Genomic DNA, 10,883 nt, shown 5'->3' on the forward strand with positions numbered 1-10,883 from the left:
TCAAATTTGAAGTCACTAAATAAATTAAGTGCATATTTTGAGTCATGACAAATTCAAATTACCAAGACACAATGTGAGTTGTAATGACAGATTTTTAAGTCCATGTGCACATATGGCTGCAGGTAAATTTATGAGGCAAAGCCGCAAATGGCATATACTGATTTGGGTAACAAATGGGACTTAGGGTCGGACAGTAAATTTTAGAGCTACAATGACTAGTGTAGGACTAGGTTTGATGGCGTATGATGGTGAATGACTCAACTGAATGTTGGTAATTATCCAAGAAAAATAAACCAAACAAAAGTAAAGCAAAACACCAAACATATATTACGACTGTAAATGTACCAGGTTACTTTTCACATATATGACTAGTGTCTCATTGCGCGGCTTATCAAAATATAAGGTTAAGCTTACTGGAGTACTATCTCTACGCAGATCAGACATATTCGGCCACGCCGTCAGTGATTAGACCACAAAAAGGCTTTACCATTCAACTTACACTTCAGATAATGCACATCTTGTATACTGTCTACCTATCCCACTCAGGATCAGGACTTAAGTGCATCTCCGGCTCCATCCCTGGCTCCCTTGTTTCAGGATTAACATTGGCACTTGCTGGCATCTGAGGATTAAAGAGCAGATCCCAACCTATGATGCGCGGCAGGATGTAGTTGAAACTTGAGCGCATCACTTCAAACTCCGCCTTAGAAACGGGCACATAGAACTGGTCACTGGTTTTAGACACCGAGTTGTTAACATTCAATGAAAATGAGAAGCCGGCACCATTTCCAAGCGGCTGAACTGATAATTTCTTTCTAACTTGACCTGCGTTACTTGATTGCATTGATGGGTCGTGGAAAAATTCAGCAGACTCGGAAGGTCCAAGACTTATTAGGGCTCCAATCTCTGTAACTGACAAAGCAAAACCTTGTCTATTTTGCCAATCATACTTTTTTGGACCAACGGCAGGAAAAAAAGTTCAGCATCATTGCACCCTTCCTGTCTATCTTGGTACCACCCCAGGACTGGAGCTGGATGAACTTTGGTGGAATAGGGGACATACTGAGAGCACCTTTTCCCTTGAAAATAGTATAATCCACAAATACTTTGCCTGAATCACCATCAGACACAGGGTTTGGTCTAGCCACAGCTTGGGAAACAAAGCTTCGGGACAATAATAAAGCATCCTCAGTATTGCTTACTTTTCTTGGCAACAAAAACTCAGACAATGGTCTCCTAACGGTCAAGACTTGAGAGAACTTCTTCAACATTTTCGTCTTCTTCTAGAAAACTGACAAGAGGAAGTTCACAGAAAAGACTAAATAATTTGGCTGATAAAAACAAATTGCTTAAATTGAACAGTAAGGAAAAATGAGAAATTATGAATACCCAAATATATACACCTGACAAAACAAAGAAAACATCACATCACTATGAGACGCATACAGATGATTCAATGCACATCTAGGGTAGAGGTTTTGAAGTTATTTTACAGTTCCGTTATTGAAAGTCAGGACTCAACCATTCAGAAAGTCAAAATCCAACCAAAGCAAGTTTCTTAAAGAAAGGATGGTCTGCAACTGTAAGACGACTTGACAAGTAAATCACCTCACTGTGAAATGACATGGGTTAAGTCTGTGATAATTGATGATATTAGTCGAATTCAGACTATGTAGCACGAGACAAAGTACAAAAGTATAAAGCATTGACATCAATATCACCGAACTTGTGCCAGGAGAGGATCAAATATAATATAATCATAACTTCCTTTAAAAGATATAGTGGGACTGAGCTTCTTAATCTCTTCAAACATATCACACACCTCCACCCATGTTCCCTTCACCCCAATAACCCTTCATCAGGACAACAATACATACTTAATCCCGCTATCCTTTAATTGAAGAAACAATCATAAGTATGTTTGGGTCCTCTCCGTACACATGTACAGCAAACTATTCAAAAATGCTCAGTCACAAAAGATAGTGAACAAAATGAAAAAGAGAGAGTTCGCAGAAAATAGTAAATGATTTAGCTAATAAAAACAAATTACTTAAATTAAACAACAGGAAAAGAATGAGAAATGCTGGAAACAGAACATTGATAAATTAACACTCCTACAACTGATAAAACCAAGAAAATACCATGACACCGTGAGACACATGAAGATGATACAATGTACATCTGACATAGAGCTTCCCAAATCATTTCACAGTTCCGCTTTTGACAGTTAGGACTCAACCATCCAGAAAATCAGAATTCAACAATAGGAAGTTTCCCGAATTTGTAAGACAATGCTGTTTCAAATTACAAGGATGGTCTACATCTGTACGACGACTTAATAAGCAAATCACCTCACTGTATAATGACATGAGTTAAGTCTATGATAGTTGATGATATCAATCTAGTTTAGACTTTATAGTACCGCATAAAATACAAAGGCATTCACATCAATATCACCAAACCAGGAGTTGGAGAGACTCAAATACATTATCCTCATTACAACATTTTACAAGATAGTGAGCTTGAGCTTCTTAATCTCTTCAAACATATCAGACAACTCCGCCAACATTCCCTTAACCCCTGAACCCCTTCGTCGAGTACAACAATCAACGTTTAACATACTTAATCCCACTATCATTGAATTGAAGAAATAATCATAAGTATGTTTGGGTCCGCTCCACACACATGCTTAAGCATACTTTCAAACTACTCAAAATGTTAGATAGTAAACAAAATGGGGATAATCCAGAGAGCATTTTTAAGATTTCAAAAGTTAGACAACAACCCATATCTTAATCATCATGATACTCAATTGATTAATGAAGAAGATAAGAAACCAACCAAAAAAGGTTTCAATATAGGGTTTTAGATGAGCACAAACTAAGCTGAAATCCTAATAAGGATCTAATAAAAATTAAAATTACTAGTAAATAAGTTACATAGTAAGATTATTACTGCAAATGAGAAATTACAGAGAGATAGAGTGTTGATGGGTTACCAGTGAAAATGACGAAGAAAGAATCTAGGGTTTATCTCCTTCGCTCACCGACTCTTCTTGACGAAGTGTGAGGGTTACAACTCAGTTTAGCGTTTTATAACCTAGATGTTCCGAATCGGTCAAAAAAAGTCTACTTGTTAGTCAACCCAATCGATGGAGGACATTTTTCAAAAGCGATAAATTTGGTGTTTTTTGGAAGGTTTGAAGAACAGATCACGGCTCAGGTCACGGTCATCGGGTGTGATTGTTATAACACCTTTGTTGACGGGTGTGAATGCGATTTGTTTTGGGCGAAAAATGTTGTTATTTAGGGGGGGAAACGTTTTTCCCATACGCTAATTTAAAACAACGGGAATTACAACGGTTGAATAGAAAATAATTTAAAATAACAGACGTTATAACTGTTAAATAAAAAATAAAGAAGAATTATGATATGGAATTCCTATCTAACGATTATAAAGTACGTAAAGACATTTATAATGTTATTACAATGTCTTTTAAAGTCCGGATTATTAGTTGGTTCCTGTTCACCTTGATCTTCGTATTAAAAGACATAACAGAAACAAAATAAATAATTGACATATATCTTTAGGAGACAGATTTCTTTATAAGTCTTCGACTTTGGGTCGTAGAAACTCTTAGTTGTGAATGAGATCATCTAAGGTAATCAAGTGAGCAGAAGTTGACTTGTAGTATGCTAGAGTCTGTAGCGGCTTAATACAATGTGGTGTCCAAATCTAGACTAGGTCTCAGGGTTTTTCTGCATTTACGGTTTCCTCGTTAACAAAATTTCTGGTGTCTGTGTTATTTCTTTTCCGCATTATATTTGTTTATATAATTGAAATATCACAGGTTGTGCGTAGTTCAATCAGTTGATAAATCTGACCTTGATTGTTGGATAGAACTTGATTGACACTTAGGAATTGGTCTTTGGTACCGTCCAAGTTATTTCTCATATCAATCAGGCTCACGGATTTCTATCTGCTCGTTTTTCTGATTGTATCGAGAAATAGATGAAAAACTCTTTGATATAATTCTTAATTGAGTCTCGCTTTTAAGTTGGTGCTCTCTGAACTAAATTGGAGTTTAGTCCATATAGATAGCCGAACGAATTATTTTTAGTGATTGTTATACCCCCGTTTTTTTCAATTGGTATCAGAGCAGGCAAACACGCTAAGACCTCACAAGTCTTTGTTTGTAGCAATCCGACTATATGGACAAATATGTTATCTCAAACAACGCATCACCATTCCAGAAACATTCATACATAATTCAAAGCTTGGATTCACTTGAGGAAACTCTCACATCTTTATCATTTCCTGGAACTGTGCATAATTGGGGAACACGCCTAGAGGAACAGTTGGATAAACTTTCAGATAAAGTTATTCAGATATTCAAAAAGATGTTGATGAGGAAATCTCACAATATATCAAGATGTTTGACCATCTCATAAATAAAAAGAAAACAACGTCATGTCTGATTGAGTTTCTAACTCCTCTATGTGTAGAAAATAGGAAAATGAGAAAACTCTTTAAGAATTATGATTGTGGTTATAATATATTATAGTCACTTCTTAAAGATCGTGAAGAAGATGTGCGTTCAAAAAATTCTAAATGTGAAAATCTTCTTCGAAATCTTTTTTGTTTAAAAGAAAGACTTGCAAAATCTGAAGCAAGGTGTGTCTCTCAAGAAAGTTGTTTCAATGACAGAGAAAACGATTTTCTCTCTAGAGAAAAACAATTATTGATGACCTAATTGCTACTCACGATAAGGTCAAATTGTTGAAAGAAGTCTTGAAAAAGTTTATCTCAAATCAACCAAATTATCCACTATGCTGGGAGCATGTAAAAAACATCGTGATACACGAGGTTTGGGATATAAAGGAATAGACGCTCCAAGCACTAGTAAATTAGATTTGTTCATGCTAATAAAAATTTCCAACAGAAGAATCTCACTAAAAAAAGTGATGATTTACCTCCAGCAGCTGAAGTACCAAAGAAGAAGGTTTGCCAACCTCCAAAAACAGCTCACATGATATCATGTAGTAGCATTCCATTCAGTTGTCATTACTGCGGAAACAAAGTTCACCTTGAAAGGAGATGTCGTTTTCGTTTACGGAATGAGAAACTTCATAATATTCTTGTTTGGATGTCTAAAGAAGTGATCAAACTTGTATATCATTTTACTGGTTTTAATTGTCCAACCCTTAGACAAAGAAAGTGATGTGAGGAGCCAACCTTTAATTGTAAGGGTAACATAAAACCTTTTGACAATTATAACAATTGTCAAAGGGATATCATTATAAGGACAGATGACTGCCCTCATATTCCAATAAGAAGAAAGATGGTACTGCAAAAGGAAAATCTTTCAAACTCTTCGTCTATGGTTGAAGAAAATTGTGGATCGAAAGGCTCGACCGTTCTTTGATACATTCATATCAATAATCGTGTATCTGAACTCAAGACCAGTATCAATAGATTCAAGCGCAGTATTAGAAAGGAAAAGAAGGTAGCAGCATCAGGTATTTCTTGTTCTCTTTCTGTTGATTCTCTTGAGACTAACTTTATTGCTTTTTCTTATGTCTCTCAAGAAAGAAAGGGAGACAAAGTCAACACCTTTGATGAGAAAAATGCTCATCATGTTACAACTATACTACATTTTTTTGTGCCTCCTCCATTGAGACCATGTGAGGATGCACAAGATTCTCAAGAAGACATCTTTTTCTTGACAAAGTGATCTTTGTTGTACTTGGGTTATTCTTCTTTTGCTATGTACAAAAGGAATAACGATCATCTTACTGTCAAGCCTTTCTCCAGTTAATATTTAATATGAACGGTCGACAACTTCTTTTGTTGTTTTCCAATAAATCTCTTATGCTCTATATTTATTTATTGAGCTAAGATGTTTTTCCTAAAGTTTTAAACTTGTCTTTGATGATCGATCTAAAACTTGTTTCTGGTTTAGGCTTCATTGGTTCATTGGATCTGAATATTCTTATTCATGGCCGCGAACGACTCGTGATCTAGGTCCATGATCAGAGCATGTTTCCAACACCAACGTGTTTGGAAAGAACTATATGTTACCTAAGGTTTTTATTCCTAGGGAAAAAATATATATATATGATTGAATTCCTGAGTTTTTAGATATATGTACGTTCCGAAACCCTCTTGGGATATCATGAACTGCGCGATGAATGGAAGCAAGAATGAAGACAAAATTGAAGATGGAAAGGTTATTGAGTTTCATGAGAAACCTCTCACCACAACCTATTTCTTTGCATGCGATCATGAAGACAACAGACATGTTCAGATGTCATCTGATTTGGTTGGAAATCTTCTCCATGATTTTGGGGTTATACGTGAACAACTTGCAATTGCAATAAAGAATCTTGTTTTTCTGAACACCGAACTGAAGAAAGCAACTGATGATCTTGCTATTATTCAATCTCTAATTGCTGACTATATCTAAGTCTTTTAGCATGGTTTTAGGTTTTATTATGTCTAGGAAACTTCTTATGAGAATTTACTCTTTTGTTTAGGAAGGAGAACTCGGGTTTGGAATAACAATTATTGTGGTTACACATAACTATTTCAACTATTTTCATCTTACAATGTTTTTAGATCTATTTATTCAAATCCTAAAGTTATTTGGAAGATGATTTTTGCAGTATTTAATCTTTTTCATTTCATATATTGCAATTGCTTATAAGATATATATATGTGTTTACGTTCTTAACTATACTTATATCATATATGCTCAAAACTTAAGTCTATTGTGTCTTTATGCAAATATTGATGAAACATATAATGAACTTTTGAAAAATTTCGCAGTATTGATATTTCCCTGATCCACTCTTATGTGAAAGTACTGTATGGATCCGTAAGTTTTCTTATGTTGAGTGTTTTCGGTTAAATCAATCAATAAGATCTTCTTGTGGTCAATTAGTTCGAGTTTTCTGGATACAAATCCATGTGATTTGTTAATGTCCGAAGAAATCCTTCTTTTCTTGTAAAAGTAAGGTCACTCATGTTGTTCTCTTGGGAATGCCATCAAATGGGGGAGAGTTCTTATTTGAACTTATGCTTAATTGTCATAGTTATGAAGGGACTGCGTCTTTGGAATATTGTAGGAGTTATCTTGTATCTTTATAAACTCCTTTATGACTACACTAAGTTTCGACCATGTGAAATCATCGAAACAAAGTTGATATGTTCTCTTTTTTTCATGAAGAATCTTTTTTGAAAATTTCATTATGATCCGTAGTTTTCGTACCTTTGCCAATTTATATTAACAAAAAGGGGGAGAATTATTTGGTATTTCACACCACATAAATATGGTTTACAGATCATTATGGAAGGAGGAGTGTTTTTCATTGTAATATAGAAGTATTTACTAAGGGAGAGTGTTACATATCACCATAGTATTATTTCAAAGTTATGATGCAATTGGACTTTGATTTCTATAATAATACTATGATAATGTATAACAATGATTGGAAACATTTGTTTTCTTATTTTTATGGCTACGGATCTTCAACAACAATGATGTTGAGTTGAACACGTTCAGAATCGCTGGAGTAGTTGGAGTAACGAAGAATTCAAGGAAAGTTAAAGAGCCAAGAAATCAAGCATGATGGATCAGAAGCTACAAAGATGATTTATTCTGTAATCCATATGTATTGATAGCTTTGTCGCTAAAATTGACAAAAAAGGGAGATTGTTAGAGCAGTGCTCGGTCGAACTTTCAAGCGTTTCTATCTCAAGCTTGTTTGTCAAGTTTAGTTGATTAAAACTATATACTTTATTTCTAGTCTACTTATACTTATGTCTCGAATTAGGAAAGAATGTGTAGTTGAGATTTATACTTCATAGCGTTCACCAATTGAAGAAGAAGATCTCCTAAGGAGCTTGGAGGAAATTCATCAACAAAAGGTATGTGGAGACTAAAATTTATCTATCACTCAAAAGTTTATTATATTTTATCTTCTAATGAGACTAAGTCATATAACTATATAGAGTTTTACATTATACACATTTGACATTTCGAGCCGAATTTATCTCACATATCTATTTCTTTAAATACGTGTGGAAGCTTTTTACATTAGCTATGTTCATCATATTCTTGATGAGTTTAGTTGGAAACAATATATTTGTTGGGAACTAAATATTAAGCCAAAATATGATCATATGAAAATTACTTTGAACATCTTATATGATTTGTGTGAGATAGTCTTTTGATGTTAGCTCGGGAAGTTTCGTATTGATCATTCAATCTCTTGAAAATTACTTGAAGCTAATAGTATGTGTGAGATTAACATTGTAGTCTTCAAAGGATGTTTCTATGATTGAAATGAGAGGTTAGAACGATTACCCATGTTTGGATATAACACGGTATGCATACTTAGTATGCGAATTGTATTGTGGTGATTCAAGCCCAAAACTCTTGTTTGCATGCCTAGTATATGAATGAATTTACCTGAGAAGGTCCGGAAATATTTTTTGTGTACCTAGTATGCGAACTGGTTTACCTGATTTGGTTCCGGAAAGGTTGTTCACGAACCGAGTTTGCGAAAAGATTGTCTAGGCCAAGGTCCTGAGCTGCTGTTTGCGTACCCAGTTTGCTTACACAATGGTTAAGTTCTAAAATCGGTAACGTATGATTCTCATACTCAAAAACTAAAAGATTTATGATTTAAGGAATGCAAATGTACTTTGAAAACCATGGATTAATGTTCTTCAATTGATTCTTGTATAAGTACTTTGTACGATTACGAATCAAACAGATCTCATTTCAATTTGTGCATGAATGTTTCTATGAGATAGTAAATAATTGAACAACTCTAATTGAATCACAATTAGATTCACATGATTATCTTTCATGATTGATTGATCATCATATTTGATCTAAAAGTGTTAGATGAATACGACTAAGATAAAAGTGTCCATATGGATAACTTCGATTAACTATTATTGATCCATCCCAATATACACGTTTAGGTACGGTTACCCATATCTAAATATATGTATATTTCATTTGTGCGTAACAAGCTAAGACCATCTAACGGTGGAGATTAATTGCTTAATTTCTACGCAGACTTAACTTGAATCTTAAATCAGGAGTTCATCGAACGATGAACATTGAATGCTTTGTTACTAAGCTATTTTAGCTTTGATTAAAAGAATAAAAATATCTGTGGGAGACAGATTTGTTTATAAGTCTTCGACTTTGGGTCGTAGCAACTGTTAGTTGTGGTTGAGATTAGTTAAGGGAATCAAGTGCCTAGAATTCGCCGTGGTTCTAGAGGCTTAAGGAACGCGACTGAACCTTAATCGGTGTGAGACTTGGTTAGTGCTCAACTACATTACAGTCTGAAGTTAACTTGTAGTATGCTAGAGTTTATAGCGTCTTAATACAATGTGGTGTTCAAATCTGGACTAGGTTCCGGGGTTTTTCTGCATTTGCGTTTTCCTCGTTAACAAAATTTCTGGTGTCTGTGTTATTTCTTTTTCACGTTTTATTTGTTTATATAATTAAAATATCACAGGTTGTGCGTAGTTTAATCAGTTGATAAATCCGACCTTGATTGTTAGATAGAACTTGATTGACACTTGGGCATTGATCTTTGGTACCGTCCAAGTCTCATATCAATCAGGCTCACAGATTTCTATATGTTTGATTTGCTGATTGTATTGAGAAATAGATAAAAAAAAAAACTCTTTGATATAATTCTTGATTGAGTCTCGCTTTTAAGTTAGTGCTCTCAGAATTAAATTGGAGTTAAGTCCATACAAATTGTCGAACGAATTATTGGGTGTGGCTGTTATACGCACGCTTTTTCATTATCTTTCCGTTTTCTGACCAATCAAAATACCTATTTTCTTTATATTACTAAGATTGAGTTTGGAAACCGTGGTTTGTCTAATACATATAAAGGCATATTTTAGGTTGCGGGATAATTTGTGTTTGCGATCTTCTAGATATGCGTACACATTAATTGTTTATTCTTTAACTTTTTGGTCTTGTAGCTAGTGAAATAAAATGTGATGTTCTAGCTGAACGCATGGCGTTTAGTCCCCGGCCAAATCTGCCGGCCATGTTACCCAATCAAGTCTGCCATCCATATTGCAATATTTTCTTCTGTCTAGTGTACAATTCAGTTTTCTAGCCATGTCGCCGACGAAAATGCCATCCCATCATGCTTATCAACCAGTCAAGCCAGTCTGTCAGCAACTCCTGTCAATCAAAGCTCGTCAGCCGCAGTAAACATGCATCCAACCGCAAAAGTCTAACCAACCAAACAAATTCAAGTCCCACCAGTCAAATCGCTGGTTCATGACAGTTTAGCCTGTTTCTAGATCCAATGGCAGAATCCTCTAGAAAAGTTCTAGAATTTTCTGGACTGTTTGTTAACCAAGTCGCTGCGGAGGAAGTTCTGGAACATCCCATATGTTCGGTTAGCCAAGTAGCATATGCAGTTTATCTCGAAATAAGGGTTTAACCCATATTATTCAACTTTATAAATATAGGGGAATCTCAACGCTAAAAAGACATGCGTACACGGAAGTACATCAGCAAATCCTAAAAGGGATAAGAAAATCATTATAATCAATAGATCAATAAAATATCTCTCCTTACGGGGATTTGTCAGTGGATGTAGAAATTTTTTTCCGAACCACGTTAAATTCGTGCCTCCCTTGTTTATGCATGTTTTGGGTTATTCATTTTACAGAGAATGTGATGTTAGAATGACCGGAAATATGTGGAATTCTTCTTATGACTTGCATCTTTTGAAATTCTTTGACTTAAAATGTAGGAGGGTGAAAACAACAAAGATTACTGAGATCTTCCGCTACCTTCCTGATCCTTCATTTATTTTAATATGTTG

The 10,883-nt window shown here is 34.9% G+C and overlaps 1 pseudogene; it reads right to left on the minus strand.

Moving 5' to 3' along the window:
- Nucleotides 1-335: 335 nt before the first annotated feature.
- On the minus strand, nt 336-1,286 carry LOC113360986 (annotated as a pseudogene).
- Nucleotides 1,287-10,883: the final 9,597 nt, after the last annotated feature.

This window comes from Papaver somniferum, chromosome 3 (genome assembly GCF_003573695.1).
Source record: "Papaver somniferum cultivar HN1 chromosome 3, ASM357369v1, whole genome shotgun sequence".
Taxonomy (NCBI): Eukaryota; Viridiplantae; Streptophyta; class Magnoliopsida; order Ranunculales; family Papaveraceae; genus Papaver; species Papaver somniferum.